We start from the raw sequence: 18,305 nt of genomic DNA, 5'->3' as shown, positions 1-18,305 counted from the left end.
GCCACAACATCGAAGTAGGAGGAAGTGAGGACTGCAGATGCTGGAGATCAGAACTTAAAAATGTGTTGCTGGAAAAGCGCAGCAGGTCAGGCAGCATCAAAGGAACAGGAGAATCGACGATTCAGGCATAACCCCTTCTTCAGGATGTTTGATTCCTGAAGAAGGGCTTATGCCCGAAACATCGATTCTCCTGTTCTTTTGACGCTGTCTGACCTGCTGCGCTTTTCCAGCAACACATTTTTAAGCACAACATCGAAGTCCCAGGTACCAACCCATGCTGCAAGTCCAATATTTCACCTGCTCCAATCACATCTCTAACTCAGAGAATGATGTGGTGTCCACTGAGCCATTGCTGATATTTAAGGACAAGCCTGTCGATGCATGGTCCCTTATCATTCCTGTTTGTGTTACAGATCAGGACAGTTCCATCCTCTATGCTGAGATTGACAGCAACAGAACAGGTAAATGGCTGCACCTTAAAGGTTTTGAGCAATTGTCTAATTGATAATCAGATTCTATAATCAAACTAAGAGAACATTTTGTCTTTGTTAAAGGTGGCAAGAGATTCACAAACAGTCTGTCAGAAGGCCGTGAGTCAACATTTGTTTCTATATTGAGAAAGTGTATCGTTTGAGATCACTCCCACTCCCCCATATCTTTAAGAGCTGATTTCACTGGGGGTCTGGTTTCCTGAGGAGGAGTTGCAGTGTTGATGTTTGAAGCTGCAGTGGGAAACTGGTCAACTCATAGAATTCGTGCCTGGTCACCCTCAGAGAATCATCCCAAATGAGAGCTCCCAGTTCAGTTTTAACTGACCTTGAATTCTCCCCTGATGAGGTCTTCATGATGCGAGTCTGACCCAGTACCATTCCCTCAGAAGACGATTGTTGAAGGGTGGTCGGATCTGATAAACATGATCGAATTTTTAAGGAGTATTGAAGGATGGTTGATTGGGTGTTTGATATTGACCATCAATGCGGATGTTAGCAAGGTGTTTGGTGAAGTTCCACAAGGCAGACTGGTCACAAAATCAAAGGTTCATGGGATCCAGGGGAAAGTGGCGAGATTGATCCAAAGCAGGAGACATTGAGTTATTGTGAGTTTTGTGACTGTGATGCTGTTCCGAGGGCCATTCAGAACCAGTTCCCTCAGTGTTCAGGCTCAATCAAAGTTTGCACATGTCTGTAGGTGTCATGACTGAGAAACAAACAGACAAACTCAGCACGTCTGGAGAAAAGAAATGGAAGAAAGCTACAACATGAAGGGACATAGGGGTACTTGTGCACAAAACAAAGGTGCAGAAGAGATTGAGCAGGATGTTCCCTGATTTGGTGTGTGTTAACTATCAGGAGAACTTGGTCAAACCTGGATTTATTTTTGCGAGAGTATTGGAGGGTGAGGGGAGACCGAACAGAAATACATAAATTTATGAGAGGCAGGGATAGGGGGGACAGTCAGTTTTCTTTCAAAGAGTGGAGATGTCATATACAAGCGGCATAAATTTAAGGTGAATGAGGAAAAATTTGAGGGTTATTTGTGAGGATAGCTTTTAACAAAGAGAATGGTAGACGTCTGGAACAGGCTACCAGGGGAGGTGATAGAAGCAGATACGTTAGCAACATTTAAGAGCCATTTAGACAGGCCCATGAACAACAGGAACAGAGAGGGATGGACCATGTGCTGGGAAATGGGATTAGTTTAGAATGGCATCATGGTTTGCACTGACATGGTGGACCAAAGGCCATGTTCCTGCACTGTACTGTCCCATGTTCTGTATTCTATGTTTAGAGAGACAGGAACCATCAACACATCTAAAACCCAGGAGAAAGTGTGGACTGCAGATGCTGGAAATCAGAGTCAAAATGTGTGGTGCTGGAAAAGCACAGCTAGTTCGGCAGCATCCGAGAGGCAGGAGAGTCGATGTTTCAAGTATAAACTCTTCATCAGGAATGAGTCTTCTGCTCCTCGGATGCTGCCTGACCGGCTGTGCTTTTCCAGCACCAACCTTTTTGACTCCGACATTTAAAACTCACTTGGATAAGGATTTGAAGAACATGAGTCTCCAGGGCTATGGACCAGGAGCTGGGCAGTGGGGTGCTCTAGAGAGCTCTTTATCAATCAACACATATACAATGGGCTGAATAGCCTCTTCCTCTTGTTTGGGAAACCTTCCAATATAAATCAATAGAAATTGCTGGAGAAACTCAGCAGGTCTGGCAGCATCTGTGGAGAGAAACCAGAGTTAAAATTTCAAATCCTTCTTCAGAACTGTCTGTAGCTGGGGAAAAGTGGTATCTATGGTAAAGACAGGTGGTGGGGGAGGGGAAAAGGAGTGAGCAGATAGGTGGAGATGGAGCCCAGAGAGAGTGAATGGAAGTCAGATCATCAAAAGGATGGGAGGGAGAATGAAAAGCTGATAGTGGGGACAATAAGTTGGTGAAAATGGTTTGGCTGTGCTGAAAACAACTCATGTCACGGCAGGGCCTGAGGTGTGAGGATGGATAAAACACCTCATTCTGGCTGTAAAATTATTTAGAACTCAATACTGAGGCCAGGAAGCTGCAGGGTGCCCATGTGGAGAATGAGATGCTGTTCTTCCAACTTGCACTGAGCACCGCTGGAGTGCTGTGGAAATGGTGGTTAATGATCCTCTGGATGTGGAAGCTGGTGCGATGATCGATGAGGGTAAGGGATTTGAGCAATTCATAACTTCACAAACACATTCCACCCTGACCTTAAATTTACCTGGACCATCTCTGACACCTCGCTCCCCTTCCTGGACCTCTCCATCTCCATTAGTGATGACCGACTTGACACTGACATTTTTTTACAAACCCACCGACTCCCACAGCTACCTGGATTACACCTCTTCCCACCCTATCTCTTGCAAAAATACCATCCCATATTCGCAATTTCTCCGCCTCCGCCGTATCTGCTCCCTGGAGGACCAGTTCCACCATAGAACACACCAGATGGCCTCCTTCTTTAGAGACCGCAATTTCCCTACCCACGTGGTTAAAGATGCCCTCCAACGCATCTCGTCCACATCCCGCACCTCTGCCCTCAAACCCCACCCCTCCAACCATAACAAGGACAGAACGCCCCTGGTGCTCACCTTCCTCCCTACAAACCTTCGCATAAACCAAATCATCCGCCGACATTTTTGTCACCTCCAAAAAGACCCCACCACCAGGGATATATTTCCCTCCCCACCCCTTTCCGCCTTCTGCAAAGACCGTTCCCTCCGCGACTACCTGTTCAGGTCCACACCCCCCTACGACCCACCCTCCCATTCTGGCACTTTCTCCTGCCACCGCAGGAACTGTAAAACCTGTGCCCACACCTCCTCCCTCACCTCTATCCAAGGCCCTAAAGGAGCCTTCCAAATCCATCAAAGTTTTACCTGCACATCCACTAATATCATTTATTGTATCCGTTGCTCCCGATGTGGTCTCCTCTACATCGGGGAGAATGGGCGCCTCCTAGCAGAGCGCTTCAGGGAACATCTCCGAGACACCCGCACCAATCAACCAAACCGCTCCGTGGCCCAACATTTCAACTCCCCCTCCCACTCTGCAGAGGACATGGAGGTCCTGGGCCTCCTTCACCGCCGCTCCCTCACCACCAGCCGCCTGGAGGAAGAACGCCTCATCTTCCTCCTCGGAACACTTCAACCCCAGGGCATCAATGTGGACTTCAACAGCTTCCTCATTTCCCCTTCCCCCACCTCATCCTAGTTTCAAACTTCCAGCTCAGCACTGTCTCCTTGACTTGTCTGGACTTGTCTGACCTGCCTATCTTCTTTTCCACCTATCCACTCCACCCTCTCCTCCTTGACCTATCACCTTCATCTCCTCCCCCACTCACCCATTGTACTCTATGCTACTCTCTCCCCACCCCCCACCCTCCTCGAGCTTATCTCTCCATGCTTCAGGCTCACTGCCTTTATTCCTGATGAAGGGCTTTTGCCCGAAACGTCGATTTCGCTTCTCGTTGGATGCTGCCCGAACTGCTGTACTCTTCCAGCACCACTAATCCAATATTTGCTTTCCAGCATCTGCAGTCATTGTTTTTACCTCAAGGGAAGAGAAGTGATGAGGGCAGAAATGCAGGAGATGGATTGGACACGGCTGAGGGCCTTGTCAACCATGGTGATGGAGAATCCTTGGTTGAGGATAAAGCTTGACATTTCGGAGGTCCCCTTTGCAGAATGTGGCCCCATCAGACAGATGTGGTGGGCTTGGAGAAACTGGGAGAATGGAACAGAGTCTTTACAGGAAGCAGGGTGTGAGGATGGGGAGTCAAGGTAACTGTGTGAGACTGAGATTGTCATGAATATTGGTGACCAGCCTATCCCCAGAAATAGAAACAGAGATGTCAAGGAAGGGAAGGGAGGAGTCAGAGATCAGGTGAAGGTGAGAGCTGGGTGGATATTGGAAGTGAAATTGTTCAAATTTTCCAATTCTGGATGAGAAAGGGAAACAGCACTGATGATGTCATCGACATACAGGAGAAAGAGTTGTGGGAATGGCCTGAGGAGGCCTGGAATGAGGAATGTTCCACTTGCCCCACAATGAGAGAGGCATAACTGGGGCCCATGTGGGTACCGTTGGCCACACCAGTGAAGAGAAGGTGGCTGGAGCTCACTAACCAGTAATTCTGACACTGACATAAATGGCAAAAGTATCATGGATGTAGTTGGGAAGGGATGGACAAGGGGAGGAAAAATTCAGTCAAGGACAGCAGAGATAAGTTCCCTCAGGCAGGAAGAAGCAAGAACACTGGATCTGCCCGGGTAGTCCAGCTATAGATTTTGGGGAGAAGGTAGAAGTGGGCAGGTCAGGATTGTGGGAATCTGAGCTTGGAGGCTGTGGGGGTGGTGTGGAGAGCCTGGATCAGATGAACTTTGTGACTGTTATGGACACAACAGCCTGAGACCAGTCAGTTTAGGGGACATAGGGGTGAATGGAGGAGGGCAGAAAAATTAAAATGACCCATGTAATGTTAGCAGTTCTCGATGGACAGGCAAAATTTCCGGTGTGAGATTATTGATGATCATTTCAATTCGTTCAACCACAACATTGATTACTCTTCTTGAGTCATTAAGTCTGTAGCTTGTCTTCTTATCAGGAGTAGCTCCCTTGTTCCTTGTTACATTCAGTGTTAACTCTCTCCTGTCTCCCAGGAACAGATCCTTGATGTTGCGTTGACTCCTTCTTCTCAGGGACGGCTAATTAACATGTTGCTTTTAATTCCTTGATTACAGTTTCTCCTTGTCCCTTTCATCTCAGTACCACTGCATTTCAGAAAAAATCATTGTTGATTCATTCAAACTCTGAATCATTACCAAAGTTCTGAAGTTTACATTCTCACAGCCCCTCATTATTCTAAACTCCAGGGGAAACAAACCCAGCCTGTCCTCCCTCTCCTCATGAGACAACCTGCTTCTCAATCTCAGAAACCTCCTTTGAGCCAGCACCAATATCCTTCATTATGTACAGCATTTGAGATATGGTCTCAGAACTGCCTTGTATATCTAAAATAACATGTTTACGTTTATATCCAATTCCTCTTTTATTCAAGGATAGCATTTTATTAACCTTCCTGATTCCATGGTGTAAGAGTGTACCTACCTTTGTGACCTGATTCCCACATCATGTTAGAATACTGCAGTGGTTCTCCATTCACATAATTCTCTCCTTTTTCCCTGTGTTTAGTGTGTCTGCCCTGCCCAATGTCTGTACTCTGTGATCAATACAAGCTAATCCAACTCTCCTGTTCAGTGCTTTAACCAGATGATGACATCATGATCACATTGTGGTTTGTGGCAGCTTGCAGTAAGAAATTAGTTGACTGCAAACATAAAAATAGAGCTCCATCTGCTGTAAGGGGTTATTCAGTCCCCTGAGATCATGAAAAGTTAGGCGTAAATGCATTTATTTTCATTCTGGTAATGAGAAATGCAACAACCAGTTAGTGAAGAGTAATGTCCCCCAAACAGCCCTGTGCTCAATCAGTTAGCCTGTGTATTTTTATGATGTATTCTGAGGGGTGAGTGATGTTGAGGACACAATAATCTGGGTTGGGGGATGAGTGACAAGGACACAGTAGAGAGCTCCTCTGTTCTTCATTGAAGTAACACATTTGGAATTGTTCACAACCACCTGAGAGAGCAGACCAGTGCAACCTTTAACATCTCAGCCCCAAGATAACTTTAGACATTGCAGCGCTCCATTTGAACTGCTCCGAAGTCTCAGCATTGATCTTACGATGTAGCCACTGGAATGGGGAATTGAACCCACAGCCTTCTAACTCTGAGGGATATGTGGTGTCCACTGAGCTGTTGCACTGAGTGTGGGTCTCAGGATGTGGTGAGGGCAGCTGTCTGAGGAGTGATGGACATCATGGAGAGAGCTGTGATCCTGGGTGGATTCAAAACATAAAGGATGAAACTCATTCACTGTTTGTGTCAACGAATGACCCCATCCCGTCCCATACCTAACAACAAACCGACCAATAAATATCCCCTTATCATTCCTGTTTGTGTTACAGATCAGGACAATTCCAGACTCTGTGCCAAGATTGACAGCAACAGAACAGGGAAATGGCTTCACCTTGGTGGTTTTGAGCTTTTGTCTCGATCTGAGATGAGATGAGTGACTGTTGAGGACAGAACAGCCTGAGAGTATTCAGTTCAGTGGGAGATAGGAGTGAATGGAGGAGGGCAGAGAAATACAAAGACCAGTGTCAGTTCTCAATGAACAGGTCAAGTGCGGCTTAAAGGCCAGAGGGAGGGGTCCAGGTGGAGGAAGAGAGTTGGAGGTGGATGAAGGGGTCTGTGGGATGGACAGAGGACTCCTGTTCAAAGAAATGGGCACAGAGACAAAGGCAACGGAAGAGGAGATCAACATCATGTCGTGTCTGAACTTCGGTGAGGTGGGAGTGCAAAGTGATTAAAACTGAGACCTTTGCTGAATGTTCTGTACTCAGTATCGGAGAAGGGAGAGTGAATGTCCAACAAGAGGTGGAGGTAGGAGAATGGGGAGAGACAAGTGGGAGAGTGGGTGGAGGAAAGTTCCAGAGGGGTGGGGGTACATGGTATCGGGTGAATGAGCCAGAGAATTAAGTTGAACTGGGGCTGAGGACAGCTTTGAGACAGTGTGAAGGGGTGCTGATGGAGAGAGAGGTCAAGAGTGTGTATATGATGGCACATAGCACTGAGTGTGGGTCTCAGGATGTGGTGAGAGCAGCTGTCTGAGGAGTGATGGACATCATGGAGAGAGCTGTGATCCTGGGTGGATTCAAAACACAAAGGATGAAACTCTTTCACTGTTTGTGTCAACGAATGACCCCATCCCGTCCCATCAATCCCTCTCATCCCTATAGCCTCGGTGCTAACACATGCTGTCTGACTACCAGCCTTTGGCCTTATCGAGAGTAGTGGGGACAAGGTAGGAGAGCAGAACTGAGCCAGAACCAGATCAGTAATGGTCTTAATGAATTGTGGAGAAAACTCGATGGGCCATAGGGCTTGCTCCTGCTGTGAAGTACAATGTACATATCTTCTTGAAATTGAAGCAGATGAGTTTCAAAGTTGCTGGTTGTGTGGTTTGGAAATTGGCTTTGGGCCAGGAAGCAGAGCGCTGTGGTCTGTGGTTTTAGTTCAGACGCGAGGGAAGTGTGCAGCGCTGGTGATATAATTCTCTTCTTGATCTTTGTGAATGATCTGCACTCAGAGATACAGGACAAACTCCAAAGTTTGCAGATGACACAAAATTCAAAAACACAGTGAAGAGTGAGGAAAGTGCTCACAGGCTCTGGGGCATATAGGCTGGTGAAATGGCCAGCCCAATGAAAGTTAACACTGGGAAGAGTGAAGTGACACATCATGATAGGAAGAACAAAGAGAGGTGTGATAAATGGTGCAATTTTACAATGGTTACAGGAACAGAAAATTAGCAGAAATGCACATTGAGAAGTCTTTGAAGCTTGGAGGTTTCATTGAAATGGATCAAAAAAGGCAAAAGAAATGTTTGTTTTTATTGAATGGCACATGGAGTAGAAAAGCAAGGATGGACATTTCCAAAACATCAGTTCGACACATGACCAATTCTGAGCACTATCCTTTAAGGAAGATGTTTTTGTGCAAAGCAGATGAATCGAATGGTTCCAGGGAAGAGAGACTTCAGTTTTTTGGAGGAACTGGTGTTGTCTTTACAGCAGAGAAGATTCAGGGGAGATTTGGTTGGGCTGTGCCAATTCAAGAACAGTCTTTCGAAAGTAAGTCATGAGAAACTGTTTCCAATGGCAGGACAGTCAGTTAGTAAATGGATCCAGGTAAAGGTGTTGATGAAAGAACCAGAGGTCACATGACAGATTAAACCCAGACCCAGGAAAGGACATTGGGTGTGTGACGGATTTCAATAGCTTTTTCAAAGGGCCAGCCCAGGCACAGGGGGGCTGAGTGGTCTTCTCCTGTTATGTATGATACTGTACAACGGGAAGACAATATTTCCTGTTTTGCTGCCACACTGGAGTGGCATTCCATAAGAGGCACATGTGATATGAGAGAGTTAACTCTGATCTGTACCTGTCAGAGACTGGAACAGTTAATTAGATTAGATTACTTACAGTGTGGAAACAGGCCTTTCGGCCCACCCAGTCCACACCGACCCTCCAAAGAGCAACTCACCCAGACCAATTCCCCTACATTTACCCTTTCACCAAACACTACAGGCAATTTAGCATGGCCAATTCACCTAACCTGCACATCTTTGGACTGTGGGAGGACATTGGAGCACCTGGAGGAAACCCACACAGACACAGGGAGAATGTGCAAACTCTACACAGACAGTTGCCCAAGGTGGGAATTGAACCCGGGTCCCTGGCGCTGTGAGGCAGCAGTGCTAACCACTGTGCCACCATGGCACCCCTTAATGAGCTCTGAGTCTCAGAACCATTTGTATTTAACAAGGTGATTGTGAATTGAAACATTATAAAACATCCTGCAAGATGACCAAATGTTCACAAGCTGCAGTAGTTGGTTCATGAATTGAAGAAGTCCCAAACACACACAAACAATGAAATGATTCAAAAATACAGAGGCAAAAGATTTTGAAGTTTTTGTCTTTGGAAGAACAAGGAATGTGTCCAAACACTGTTCAGTTTCCTGACCGTGAGGATGCAGTCACTACATTCCTGTTCCTTACTGCAGTTACATGGGATCATCACCACCTCCAAGTTCCCTTCCAAGCCACCCACTCTGTACTGACATGGAAATATATTGTCGTTCACTCACTGTCACTGGGTCATAATCCTGGAATTCCCTCCCCAGTGGCATTGTGGGTCTCCCAACATTTACACGGACTGATCATGAAAGCAAGGACTTTTTGCTGCCTTGTGGAGAACTTTGTTGTCAAACAGTCACTGCCATAATTTCTGGAAGGTTGAGCTGTCTCAGCTGATCCAGTGTTGGATCACTTTTCCAATGGGCATTGAGAAGCAGAGTGCCCTCGTGGTCACCTATGGGCTGGACTGAGACTGGCATTGATGGGCAGAGCCAGTGATGTCAGCCCTGGGCTCTGTTTTGAGGGAGGTGCCTCCCAAGCTATCGAGAGTGCTAAATGTATCCCGGAGTCTTAGCATATACAAGAGGTAGAATATTGAACTGACCAGTGATTTGTGGTTTGGTTTGGCAACACTCAAGCATTGGCCAAGTCCCTTGTTTGCAGCACTGAAGAGACCAAGGGTGGCTTGCTAGTCGGGTGCAGAATGTGAAAACAACAGTGATGTTATCAGTGCATACTGCATCTTATGTGGGTCTGTTGTGGTCATTTTATTATTGGCATGGATGAGACTGAGGTTGAAGAGATTTCTATCTGGGCCAGGTTTAATCCTGACACCAGAGGTCAAAGCTGCTGTTTGGTAGATTATAGATAATATGGAGCTATCACACAGCGTTGCTTTACTCTGGTCCTGTTCCTTGAAGACATCCGTTCCTGAAGATGTCAAGTCATCCCAAAGCAGTTGCAGAATTTGGAAGAAGTTTCTGGACATTCCAAATTTTAAGAGTATGATTCATCAAGTGATTTACTGAGACATCTGCTGTGATCAGGTTGAGAAATGTAATACAGAGTTCCTGGTGTTGTGTTTGACATTTTACTTGGATTTGTCTGACAACAAAGGCCACGTTGGAGATTCCATTGGAAGGTTTAAAGCTGTAGTGTGTCTTTGGGAGGATTCCCACAGCCACAGGAAGTAGGAGAGTCGGGAGAATGTGGATTAGGATGTTCTCCACTAAGGACAAGATGCTCCACCATTCAAGAGGATCATGTCTGAGCTCGTAGTTCAACACCACTTTCCTGCACTATCCCCTTATCCCTCAATGTTTTTAATGCTGGGAAATCTATCAATCTCATTCATGAATATACTCAATGGTTAAGCTTCCACAGCTCTCTGATGAGAGAATTCCCAAGATTAACTGCTTCGAAACAATAAATTCCCCCTTATCTCAGTTCCAACCACCTATCCCTCATTCTGAGACTGTATTCCCTGGTTCAAGCCAGTGTATGACACTCACTCGGTAACAAGTGAATCCTTTTGTTGATATGGAAATCTGATCCGTTCACCACATTCCAGATGGGATCTCACCAAAGATCGATATAATTGCAGTGAGATGTCAGGAATTAAGGGAGGGCCACATCAGGAGTGAAGGAAGGACTGAACCAGGAGTGAGGGAAGGACTGAACCAGGAGTGAGGGAAGGCCTGAACCAGGAGTGAGGGAAGGACTGAACCAGGAGTGAGGGAAGGACTGAACCAGGAGTGAGTAAACTACCCTCGATCTCTTCAATGCTTCCAAGGGTTGTACCATTTACTGTATACTTCCCTCTTGCATTAGACCTTAGGCATCACCACATGTCTCTCCAAATTAAATTTCAGCAGCCATTTCTGTGCCCAAGTCTACAACCTTTATATGTCCTGCTGTATCCTCTGGCAATCTTCCTCACTATCCAAAGCTCCCTCAATCTTTGTGTCATCTGCAAACTTACTAATCATGCCACCTACAATATTCTCCAAAATATTTATAAATGTTGTGAACTAACAGGGGTCCCAACACTGACTCCTGTGGATCACCAATGGTCACAGATTTCCAGACAGAAAAACACCCTTCCACCACTACTCTCTGTCTTCTATGACTAAGCCAATTCTGCATCCATCTTACCACCTCTCCACAGATCCATGTGACTTCAATTTCACTATCAGCCTGCCATGAAAAACTTTGTCAAAGGCCTTATGAAAGTCCATGTGGACAATATCTATCACCCTGTTGTTGTCAATCATGAAACTTGCTCAAAAGGCTGAATCAAGTTTCTGTGACATGACCTTCCTGCACAAAACCATGTTGCCTCGTGTTAATAAGAAGATATTTTTTCAAATTGAGTAAAGCCAGTCATTAAGAATCTACTCCAATATTTTCCCTACCACGGACGTAATGCTGACCAGCCTGTAAGTTCCTGTATTATCCCTATTGCCCTCAAACAAAGTGACAATGTTGGCTCTTCTCCAGTGCTCTGGGACCTGTCCTGTGACTAAACAGAATCCAAGGATTCTGTACAAGCTCTCAACAATGTGCTTCCTCACCTTGAGGCAAATCTCTATTTATTTCTATTAAAATATCTGTTTCTGTACCCTCCATTTACCAAAATAAATGGAAAATCATCCTGTACAATGTTTCTAAATGCAGACTTGCTGCAGTGCAATCTTTGAGACTGGCTGCTGCTTTCCATCACTTCCTGATGACATTGGCTTCCTCTTTGAGCATGTGGCACCTTGTCGCCCTGTATAAATCTGCTCACTGACAGCCCCTCTCATTCTTCAACAATTACTGTACCTTACACCAGTGTCCTTTTGTGGGACTGGTGTCACATGTAGACCAGACCAGGTATGCAATGGGATGCATTGAAGAAGGAAATAAGGAGAGTCCAGGGCTAAAGGGTGGGACCAACAAATCCAGTGAACCTTGAATACTGAGGAATACACAGCACTGGATGAAGGGAAAAGGGAGGCTTATGGCAGACACTGAGAATTCAAAACAGTAGCAATTTCTGGAGGATTATAAAATGTGCAAGTGGGAAATTAAAGTGAAGATTCAGAGTGCTAAAAGGAAATATGAAAGTATACTGACAGGTAATATAAAGAAGCATCCAAAATATTGAAAGGAATATTCATGGTAAAAAGACAACAAAGAACATGGTTGTAATTGAAACTTGAACCCAGAGGCTGTAATTGACAACTTTATGTTGGTGTTCAGGCGTGAGAGGGATGATTTTGGTGTAGAAATCGGGGAGATAGTCTGTGACAAGATGAAAGAAATTAACATAGAGAGGAACTGCTGAGTGGTATGGGCAGCAAAAAGTAGATAAATCTCCAGGGCAGGATGAAATGTATCTCAGGTTGTTGAGTGAGGCAGGGGAGAAAATAGCAGGGGCTTTGGAAATAATTTTCCATTCCTCTCCGTCTGCAGGAGAGGTGCTGGAGGACAGGAGGACAGCCAGTCTGGTACCTCAAGAAGGGAACAAGGGATAAACCAGGAAACTTCAGGCTAGTCAGTCTCAACTCTGTGTCAAAACGTGTGGCAGGTCAGGTTGATGAACGGCTCGTGCCCAAAACATCGACCCTCCTGCTCCTCAGATGTTGCCTGAGCTGCTGTGCTTTTCCAGTGCCACACTGTTAAACTCTGACTCTCCAGCATTCACAGTCCTCACATTCTCCTTGAGGGGTCAGATAACCCTCTCCTGCTCCTATTTCTTATGTTCTTGTGTCTCCTTGGACTTCGGCAAAACTTTTGATCAGGTTCCACATGGGAGAACGATAGCAAAGGTGAGAGCCCATGGGATCCAAGGAAATTTGGGGTAAATTGGATGCACAACTTGCTGATTGGCAGGAAACAGAGGATGATGGTCGAGGGACATTTTTGTGACTGGAAGTGTGTGTCCTGGGGGTTCCCACAGGGGTCACTGTTGGGGCCCTTGCTATTTGCGGTTTGTCGTAAATGATTTCGACTTGAATGAAGAGGGGTTGATCAATATAGTCCCAGATGATAAACAAATAGTTGGGGTAGTAAATATTGAGGAGGATAGCCTTAGACAACAAGAGGATCTTTACGGGCTGGTCAGATAGACTGATCAGGAGCAAACAGTATCCAACATGGATAAGTGTGAGGTGATACACTTGGGCAGGACGGAAAAGGGAAGGGAAGATATAATGAGCAATAGGACCCTGGGAAACACCAAGGATCAGAGCGACCTTGGTGTGCATGTACACCAGTCCCTTAATGTATCGGGACAGGTGGATAACATGGATAAAAAACCCTATGGGATACTTCCCTTTATTAGTTGAAGCACAGAGTTTAATTCAGAGCAGTGAGGTTATGTCGGAACTGTATGCAAAATTGGTTAGATCACAGCTAAAGAATTGTGTGAAGTTCAGGAATCCACATTATGGTATAGAGCAGATTTGCCAGGATGTTACTTGGGCTGGAGAGTTTCAATTCTGAAGAGAATTTGAATAGATTGTTTTCTCCAGGGAGGAGGAGATTGAGAGGAGACATGATTGAGATGCGTAAAATTATGAGGGACATAAATACAGTTGAATTGAAAATTGTTTCCCCATGATAGAGTGTTCAGTGACCATGGGACATTAATTTAAGGTACGGGGCAGGGCGATTGTTTTTATTCATTCATGAAACATGTATATCACTGGCTGGCCAGCATTCATTGCCCATCCCTTGTTGACCTCTTGAGAAGATGGCGATGGGCTGCCTTCTTAAACCCTTACAGTCCACGTGCTGGATGTAGACCCATAATGCCTTGAGGGAGTGAATTCCAGGATTTTGACCGAACAAGAGTGAAGGAGTGATGATATATTTCCGAGCCGGGATGGTGAGTGCCTTGGAGGGGAATTTACAGGTGATGGTGTTCCCCTTTATCTGCTGCCACTGAACGTTTAGCTGGAGATGGTCGTGGGGTTGGGAAGGTGATGTCTGAGGATCTTTGATGAATGTTAGAGGTTTATCGGAGATGTGAGGGAATCCTTTTCACTCGGAGGATGGTGGGAATCAGGAAGGCATTGCTTTTAAGGGTGACAAAGACATGAGACACTCATAATGTTAAAGACTTGTTTAGGTGTGCACTTGCAATGTTGATGTATAAGGCATTGGGGCAACTGCTCGATAATCGAATTGGAATGGGTAGATGGTTGGTTTTGGATTAGTGGTGCTGGAAGAGCACAGCAGTTCAGGCAGCATCCAAAGTGCAGCAAAATCGACATTTCGGGCAAAAGCCCTTCATCAGGAATTCCTTTGGATGCTGCCTGAACTGCTGTGCTCTTCCAGCACCACTAATCCAGAATCTGGTTTCCAGCATCTGCAGTCATTATTTTTACCAAGATGGTTGGTTTTGACCAGCATGGACTCAATGGGCCAAAGGGCCTTTTACTGTGCTCTAAAACTCTATGACTCTATGATTAAAACCATTAGGGATCTTGTGGTACAGTGGTAATGTTCCTCCTTCAAAGCCAGGAGGCCTCCGTGAAGTCCCACTTGATCCTCAAGTGTGTAATAATATCTCTCATCAATGTGTTTGGACAATATCTCCAGGAAAGTATGACTCACTTGAAATACCTGGCAATGGGCATCAAAGTGCCACATCTTAGCAAGGTGAGGGGATGGTAAGTGCGTTCTGGAAGGGAGAGCATAAAAGGTATGCCTTAGCAAGGGGCACACTTTGAATTTAACTCCCAATAAGTTCCCTCATGTAAACTGTGATCCACAATATCTGAGACACTGTGAACCGTGATTCTTTAAAATCATGGACTGACTGGGTGTACATTGTGGAGGAGCAGGATGTGTTTCTCTCTGCAATGGAGAGGATTGGCTCAGAGTGCTGGGTGCAGGGTTTTATAACCTGAACCATGGGACTGTGGGAAAATTGGAAATCCTGGGATAGTGTTGGGAATCATGGAATGAGGAAACCCATGGGAAGGCATCTGAGACTTCCCAACTTGGAGAATGTGGAAAGATAGTTTATGCTCTTCTTTTGTTGAGAACTTCAATCAAATCATCCCCAAACCTTCCAGTGCAACAGGATACAAACATAATTTGTGATCCTACACCTTGTAATTTAACTCTGTGAGACCTGATGTCATCATTCTGCGCCACACTCTTTCTCAGGTCAGAATATCCTTCCCAAGGTGTGGTGCCCAGAACGGCTCCTGAATTGAAAAAGAAATAAAATTAAAGATTATCCTTCTCAGGTTCAAATTCTTCCACGGCATTGGGTCTGTCATCCTCATATACTCACAATATTTCCAAATCTGGCTCCTCCATATCCCTTCCTGTAAATGTAAACTCACCATAGTCCCAGAGGGCATCGGGCTGTTCTCTCATTAGAGAGGAAAAGCTCGGCAAACGTGAGGACTGCAGGTTCTGGAGATCAGAGTCTAGATTACAGTGATGAAGGGCTTTTGCCCGAAATGTCAATTTTCCTGCTCCTCGGATGCTGCCTGACCTGCTGTGGTTTTCTAGCACCACTCTAATCTACACTCATTGGAGAGAGATGTGTGGTGGTGGATTCACCGGACTGTAATAGTAACATCACTGGTGTCTAATTTTCAATCTCCAAGACTGTGAGAATCCCTGTCCAAACCTCTCCAACTCTCTTTCCCCCTCTTAAGTCGCTCCTTAAGACATGCGTGTTGGAACACCACCTGTCCAAATAACTCCGAATATGGTTTGATGTCTGATTCTCATGCAGTTCATTCAACATTTTCCAATGGTAAAGCTGTGATGTGAATCCAGGATTCTGTATGATTCTTTGATTCTAGAGTCAGAAAGCTGATGCAGTAAGGCAGTTTCAGAGTGAATACTGTTTGTATTACAGCTCAGCCTGATTCCTGTACCTATGCCAGCATCGTGTTTGACAGCAACAGAAAAGGTAACCAGCTACATACTTTTTTCCCACATAGTGGTATTTCTAAACATTTAAAATACATCCTCCTCACTAACAGACTATTCTCTTTCATTTCAAGGTGGCAAGATTCTCCGGGTTGCTGATTCAGAAGAGAGTGAGTCAGTTTTGTCCTTTCAGAATCCGAATCCAAATCCTTTCTCATTTCCCAATCCCTGAAGCCCATTTTCCAATGTGTGGGACAGTGCTAGTTGGGCCTGGGTGATCCATTTCCTTGTTATTTGAGACCCCAACTTTGGGTGGCGCCATTATGGAGATTTGATCACATGACCTTAAAGCCCCAATCCCTCACCACGATGCTGTTGTCATTGGCCCGTCAGTCTGTTCATCATTATTAGGGTGTTCCTTTACTCCACCAATCAGAAAGTAAACAGTCTCTCCACTATCCCATTGGATGATACTTGACTGTCTCTCAAAAAGCTTTTCTCTTCCAATGTATTTGTGAGCGTCATAAAGAGAATGAGGGGGATAATGTACAACTGATGGAGTAAATATTTCCCTTTCCTGTAGCTACTCTGATAGTGATGGGACTGATATTTGGATAAATATGCCCCTTTCCTGTATTTACCTTCAAACTGAATTGATAATGATCATCAGCTCTGATTTCTGTCTCTTTCTAGCGGATGTAACCTATGCAGCTGTGGTGAAGACTCATTAGGAGCGAATAAGAACTGAACCTGTGTAACTGAGGTTGCATTGTTTCTCAGATCAAATTCAAGGAACATCATGGAACTTACCAGCTCAGAAACTTGGCATTATTATTCTTCAAAAGTGATTTTTAAATTTTTTAAAAAATTTGTGCCTTTTTATCTTAGTGTATTTTTAATTGTGGACTGAAACGCATCAGAATTGTTGAAAACCAAGGATTGTTTCAGGGATACTGCACACTTTTGAAAGCAAGTAACCTGACGCTCATTGTAAGTATTGTTTACACAGCTGCTGGGTCAGACAGCAGCAGAAGAAGGTGCAGACGAACTGGAGACATGCCCATGTACAAATGGTGATTCAGGCAGAAACAAGTATCTGATTGGTCTTTGTACTAAAGACCAGTAATCAATGACAAAGACCGTCTTGCTGCCAATGACTATGTGATTGGTTCCCAGGTAATTGAACAGGTTGTGGATATGAACATGACAGGGAGAAGCCATCCGACCTCCACCATCTGAGGACCTGTTCATCATCAGCTCTGTTCCTGGCAGGAAAAGCGACTTTAAATCTGAGGATAACCAGCTGATTGTCTTTTCCTTCAGCAGCTGCAGAAAGTTCTGACCTTTAATGAGTAAGCCAGACCTTTCATAAACCACAGACTGTATCTCTAGTAAACCAGTGACAGCATCTGGGGAAGCAGCATTCTGATCAGCTCAAGAATCATCTCAGCGAATCCCGTGAACAGGGATCGACGAAACTGTTTTCTGTGTGTTCCTTCCACTCAAAGATTGATGTTTAGTTTCTGTGTGTGTGTCTGTGTGTGCACGTGCACGACTGTGTGTATCTGTGTGTGTGTGTGTGTGCACATGTACGTGTATGTGTCTCTGTGTGTATGTATGTCTGTGTGTGTGAGTGTGTGTCTGTGTCTGTGTGTGTTTCTGTGTGTGTTTCTGTGTGTGTGTGTTTGTGTGTATGTGTGTGTGTGTGTACAATATGTGCTTGCTTTTTAGGGGACTTGGTTCATGAGCATCTTAGAGTTTGAACTAATGGTGTTATAGCTCAATGGTCCATCATTTTTCTGTGGAATTAGAATCTACTTATGTGTGATAAATAGTAACCCTTGTGAAGTCCAGAAACCTAGTCTGTGCTTTCTGTCATCTTTAGTCTAAAACTCAGGAGAAACTAACTTTTGTGACAACTCAGGGAATAATGCAACTTGATTTCCAACATGCTACCTCAGTGAGGCATAATAGTATCCATCCATATGTAATAGACCACACTTGGAATATTGTGTCCAGTTCTGGTCGCCCTACTATAGTAAAGATACAGAGGGTTTGGAGAGGGTGCAAAGAAGGTTTGCCAGGATGCTGCCTGGACTGGAGAGCTTGCCTTATGAAGAAAGGTTGAATAAGTTTGGACTTTTCTCTCTGGAGAAAAGGAGGGAGAGAGGAGTCCTGATCAAGGCGTACAAAATAATGAGAGGAATAGACAGAGGCAATAGCCAGAGACTTTTCCCCAGGGCAGGATTGACTGGTACGAGAAGTCATAGTTTGAAGATATAAAGGAGACGTCAGAGGCAGGTCCTTTATGCAGAGAGTTGTGAATGTATGAAATGCATTGCCAGTTGTGGT

The 18,305-nt window shown here is 45.0% G+C and overlaps 1 long non-coding RNA gene across 1 annotated transcript; it reads left to right on the top strand.

The window, feature by feature from the left end:
* Positions 1-411: 411 nt before the first annotated feature.
* On the top strand, positions 412-17,804 carry LOC140492661 (uncharacterized). Its single transcript, XR_011963601.1, has 5 exons — positions 412-461; positions 555-590; positions 15,940-15,993; positions 16,088-16,123; positions 16,647-17,804. It is a non-coding gene; the product is annotated as an uncharacterized lncRNA (long non-coding RNA).
* The last annotated feature ends 501 nt before the right edge of the window (positions 17,805-18,305 follow it).

Source organism: Chiloscyllium punctatum, chromosome 2, assembly GCF_047496795.1.
Source record: "Chiloscyllium punctatum isolate Juve2018m chromosome 2, sChiPun1.3, whole genome shotgun sequence".
In the NCBI taxonomy this organism is placed as follows: Eukaryota; Metazoa; Chordata; class Chondrichthyes; order Orectolobiformes; family Hemiscylliidae; genus Chiloscyllium; species Chiloscyllium punctatum.
This window is presented reverse-complemented; position numbering and strand designations above follow the sequence as displayed.